Genomic DNA, 6,000 nt, shown 5'->3' with positions numbered 1-6,000 from the left:
GGTGATGAAGTCCCTCCCTTGTAAGCATGTCCTAGGGTAGTCTATATTGGGGGATTGCAATGTATATTTATGGTCTTTTTCATAGCTAAGAGCACCTTATTTGGTGTAATGAATGTTTATATAAGTATGGATGATTTCTTCAAGCTCATTATCTTATGTTAGGTGATGTCTTGTATTAATCTTTTTGCTTGAGTTTACATGGTGAGAATGGAAACAAGGTTATGAAATAATTTAATGGCATGTTGATAGGTGACTTTGATAGACCATTGCTTAGGAAATCCTTTGATGGTGTATGCTTAATCTCTAGCTCCATGTGCTTCATCATTTTGTCAAGAATTTGATAGTCTTTCATTTAAGTAAACGTGTATAAGCTACACCTTAGTTAGGTAGTCTCAACATGTTTACCCTTTTGATGGATTATACTTGTTTGAGACCTAATGTACCTCTTGATTACTTACATGGCAACTATGTGTTGCTATGTAGTTTTTGACCATCATATGTTGTTTTTCCCCTAATTTAGGTCTAATCTAGCATGTGTATAGGGATGGAGGCGGATTCACTTCCTTAGTCTTCTTTGCTCATCTTTCATCTCTTAAATTCTTGCAAGTTTTTCATTAATGCATATTTCAATTCATAGTATAAGTGACAAACCAACAAAACTCTATATACCCCCTCATCATTCTAAAAGTAGTCTAGACTCTTAGGTTGCCATAGACTAGCGCAGTCCCAATGGTTCGACTTACCCGACCAATAGCCATATTTTACAATGATTCGTGCTAGTGCGAAGGTTGATGTATAATTGACCAACCGATCAATTTTTGGCGCCGTTGCCGGGGACTTGCAAATGGTTTAGCAACCAAAGTTTAGGGTTAAATTTAGTTTGATTGTGCATATTGTGTCTTGTGAATATTCCTTGTATGTTTTGATCATCTTCGTGTTATAAGATTCTAGGGACTCGAAGCTCGCCGTGGGATTGCTAGCAAATTGTAAGTCTAGAGGACCCCAGGTTAGTCTCGTGACTTCTAGTTTCGAATTGTGAATATTGTACATGTGTTAATTTTAGAAGTAGTTAATTTAGTTGTGAAACCCTTGTAGAGGCTATTATCTTGTTTAATTTCGTGTACAAGCATCGGTCCTTGTCGTGGCCATTTATTTTCTGTCTTGATAATTGAGGAGAAAGGGAACATCATATGTGGTGTATTGATGATGAATTGTGTTGTTAAATATATGCTTTGTTGTTGATGTTTGGCCGTAGGTCACTCTCTCTACCCACACTTGACTCGCCTATTGATATAAATTCACTTGAAAGAACTCTTAGACGGAACCTTAGGGAACCCACTCTTACAAGGGATCTTGAAACTGAATTCAATACAATGGGAGATAACGTAGGAAATCCGGGGAATAAAAGGGCTGAAATTCCTAATGTAGAACCAATGACTCTTAGAGATCATTTCATTCCTACCACCTATGCTTCTCCTTCTTGTATAGTGATGCCAAACATCGATGCAGCTCAATATGAGATCAAGTCTAGTACCATTCAAATGCTTCCATCATTTCATGGCTTTGATAATGAAGATCCATATAAGCATCTTGATGAGTTCCTTGAAATCTGCTCAACCATCCGGTTGAGAGGTTTTCCGGACAATGCACTTCATCTCCATCTTTTCCCATTCTCCCTAAAGGATAGGGCAAAATATTGGTTGAACTCCCTCGCTCCCAACTCTATTACTTCTTGGGCTCAATTACAACAAGAATTTCTTAAGAAGTACTATCCGGTGAGTAAAACCAACCAAATGAGGCGTTCCATTCTAAGCTTTTCTCAAGTTGATGGAGAACAACTCCACGAGACTTGGGAAAGGCTACAAGATCTTCTTCGAAAATGTCCTCATCATTTGATCCCAAAATGGCAATTAGTGCAAGCTTTCTATGCTGGCTTGACCGAAACCCATAGATTCATGGTTGATTCTTCTTGTGGTGGGATGTTCATGTCCAAGAATGCGGATGAGGCTTGGACCTTACTTGAGAATTTGAGTGAAAATTCACTTCAACACAATTCTCGTAGGGCTCCGACCGCAACCACTCCAAACAACACCAGCCCTTGTCAACCAAAATCAATAAGGGAGGAATCATCTCAAGTGGATGCCATCGCTCATAAATTCTACCAATTGATGGCACCACATCTTCCTCCTTCATTGTCTCAAAATTCGGCAAGTTCAGTTTGTGCTTCATGTACTAGTCCATTCCATCTCTCGGAAGATTGCCCCACACCGGAGCAATTTCCCAACCCCAACCAAGAGCAAGCTAATGCCATGTTCTCGCGGCCCGGGAACAATCCATATTCCAACACCTACAATCCGGGTTGGCGAGATCATCCGAATTTCTCGTGGCGGCAACAAGCCCCACAAAATTCCCAATTCCAAAACCAAGGGCGGCAAAATTAGCCCTCTTCTCAATATCAAGGTAGACCTTTCCAAGCCTCTTCAAGCTACCGTCCTCCTTACAATCCAAATGTCTCCAATCAACCTCCTGTGTGTCCAACTGACGAGATAGTAGCTGCAAACAAGCAAATGATGGAATCATTAAATAAGCAAATAATGGATGCCAATAAGCAACTCTTGACATCCTTGCAGCCTACTCTCCAAATGGTTCACTCTCATACTCAATCCATAGCTAATCTCGAAAATCAAGTGGGCCAAATAGCTAACTCGGTGAATCAATTGCTTCAAAAGGACAGGGCAAGCTTCCCTCTCAACCTTTTGAAAATCCTAGAGGAATGCATGTGATTGACGAAACCCCTCCTCCGAGTGGGCCGACTCATGAACAAGTTCAAGCTATCACCATCCTTCGGAGTGGTAGAGTGGTTGACAACAAGGTCGATGGAGACAAAAGTGAGGAAGTTTCTCCTTTGAAAAATCCAAATTCAAGCTCTTCTAATCCAAATTCTTGTCCAAATACCATTCACGGAAATCCCACACATGTCACCCCAAATGTGGAAACTACTTATGAGCCAAAAGCTCCGTTTCCTCAACGTCTTCAAGAGTCGACACATTTTGGGAACAAGAATTGTAAAATTCAAGACATGTGGGAAGTTTTCAAGCAAGTGAAGATTAACTTGCCCCTCTTGGATGCTATCAAGCAAATCCCTCCCTATGCAAAATTTCTCAAAGATTTGTGCACTCAAAAGCGCACTTCTAAAAATCATTTGCCAAAAAAGGTGAGGTTGACTGAAAATGTTAGTGCTATCATTCAGCACAGCACTCCTCCGAAGTATAAGGATCCGGGTGCCCCCATAATCTCTTGCGTCATTGGTGACAGCAAAATCGAGAGGGCCCTCCTTGACTTAGGAGCTAGTGTGAATTTAATTCCATATTCAGTCTACCTACAACTTGGTTTGGGAGATCTTAAGCCGACTTCCGTGGTTTTGCAACTTGCCGATAGATCGGTCAAGCATCCACGAGGTATTCTCGAGGACGTTATCATCAAAGTGGATAAATTCTACTTCCCGGTAGATTTTGTAGTTCTTGATACGGAACCGGTCCATGACCCAAAAAAGCACATTCCCGTGATCCTTGGTAGGCCATTTTTAGCCACGGCTAATGCATCAATTAATTGCCGAACCGGGGTGATGGACATTGCTTTTGGAAACATGCAAGTCAAACTCCACATCTTTTATACAACTCAACATCCCTCCAATGAGGATGATTGTTTTCTTATGGATGTCATTGATGAAGTGGTCGAAGAATCTCTCCCCTTCATTCTAAGCAAAGATCCTCTTGAAACTTGCATGTCCCATTTTGACTTCTCAAACTTTGATGTTGATCAAGCCATTCAAGAAGTCAATTCCTTGCTTGATATTAGTGCTATCATGGATGTACCTCCTTGGAAAATTCCAAAAGAACCACTTCCCCAACTTTCCACCACTCCTTCGGTCCCATCATTGTTATCTCTGCCACAACTTGAGCTTAAGCCGCTCCCGGCCCATCTCAAGTATGTGTTCCTTGGTCCAAAGCAAACCTTCCGGTCATTATTGCCTCGGACCTTCAAAAAGACCAAGAGACCAACCTTTTAGCGGTGCTCCAAGAGTATAAAGAAGCTATTGGTTGGACAGTGGCAGATTTGAAAGGAATTGACCCCTCCATTTGTATGCACCGCATTCATATGGAGGATGACGCAAAGCCTACTAGAGAGGTCCAGCGCCGGTTAAATCCAAATATGAAGGAAGTGGTCATGAAAGAGGTGATCAAATTGCTAGATACGGGAATCATCTATCCTATCTCTGATAGCAAATGGGTGAGCCCCACATAAGTTGTCCCCAAGAAATCCGGGCTCACCGTTGTTGAAAATTCAGCGGGTGAGCTCGTGCCACAACGAACCACCACCGGGTGGCGTGTGTGCATTGACTATCAGAAACTCAATTCATCAACTAGGAAGGATCATTTCCCACTCCCATTTATTGATCAAATCCTAGAAAGGTTAGCCGGCCAAAGCTTCTATTGTTTTCTTGATGGTTATTCCGGCTATAACCAAGTGGCAATCGCCCCCCAAGATCAAGAGAAAACAACATTCACATGTCCCTTTGGTACTTTTGCCTATCGACGCATGCCTTTTGGTCTATGCAATGCACCGGCAACGTTCCAAAGGTGCATGATGTCCATATTCTCCGATATGGTTGAAAGGTTCTTAGAAGTTTTCATGGACGATTTTTCCGTATTTGGCTCCTCCTTTGACTCGTGTCTTAAAAATTTATCTCTTGTGGTCCAAAGATGCAAAGAGACGAATCTCATTCTAAGTTGGGAGAAAAGCCACTTCATGGTCCAAGAAGGCATTGTTTTAGGACATGTCATTTCTAAGCGGGGAATCGAGGTAGACAAGGCAAAAGTTGAGTTAATCTCTAATCTTCCTCCTCCACATTCCGTCCGTCAAATCCGTTCTTTTCTTGGCCATGCCGGATTCTATCATCGCTTCATCAAAGATTTTAGCAAAATCTCACGGCCCTTGTGTAATCTCTTAGCCAAGGATGTTCCGTTCAATTTTGATGACGCTTGCATGGAAGCTTTCATCAAACTTCGCATTCTCCTCTCCTCCGCCCCAATCATGAAACCCCCTAATTGGTCTCTTCCCTTTGAGATCATGTGTGATGCATCCGACTATGCATTAGGGGCGGTTTTGGGCCAACGTGTGGATAAACTTCCGCATGTCATTTATTATGCTAGCAAAACTCTCTGCGATGCCCAATTGAACTACACCACCACTGAAAAAGAATTGCTAGCTGTGGTGTATGCCTTGGATAAATTTCGCTCTTATCTTCTTGGCTCCAAGGTCATCGTCTTTTCAGATCATGCCGCTCTTAGGCATTTGTTAGCGAAAAAAGAGACAAAACCCCGTTTAATTCGATGGATCCTCTTACTTCAAGAGTTTGACATTGACATCCGGGACAAAAAAGGGACCGACAATGTTGTCGCCGATCATCTCTATCGCTTACTTATTGAGAAATCTTCAGAATTCGCAGCCATCCGTGATTCCTTTCCGGATGAGCAACTTCTTCAAGTTTCACATTCTACTCTTCCATGGTTTGCGGATATTGTCAATTATCTTGCAGTTGGCAAAATTCCAACCCATTGGTCCAAACAAGAGAGGGACCGGTTTTTCTCCCAAGTCAAGCATTTCTTTTGGGAAGATCCGGAACTATTCAAGTATTGCCCGGACCAAATCATCCGGCGATGTATTCCTGAAACCAAGGCCACAAGCATTTTAAATTTTTGCCGTACTCTTGCTTGTGGAGGCCATTTCAGTGCCAAAAAGACCGCTAACAAAGTCCTTCAAAGCGGATTCTTTTGGCCTACCTTGTTCCGGGATGCATACAATTTTTGCAAATCGTGTGAACGATGTCAAAAACTTGGATCCATGTCCCGAAGAGACATGATGCCCCTCACCAACATTTTAATTGTTGAAATTTTTGATGTGTGGGGGATTGACTTCATGAGACCATTTCCATCTTCT

The sequence above is a fragment of the Cornus florida genome, unplaced genomic scaffold (genome assembly GCF_030987335.1).
Source record: "Cornus florida cultivar Cherokee Brave unplaced genomic scaffold, ASM3098733v1 CherokeeBrave_3.0.0_Hap2_Chr07, whole genome shotgun sequence".
Lineage (NCBI taxonomy): Eukaryota > Viridiplantae > Streptophyta > Magnoliopsida > Cornales > Cornaceae > Cornus > Cornus florida.
The sequence above is the reverse complement of the archived record's forward strand: the minus strand, read 5'-3'. Positions refer to the sequence as shown.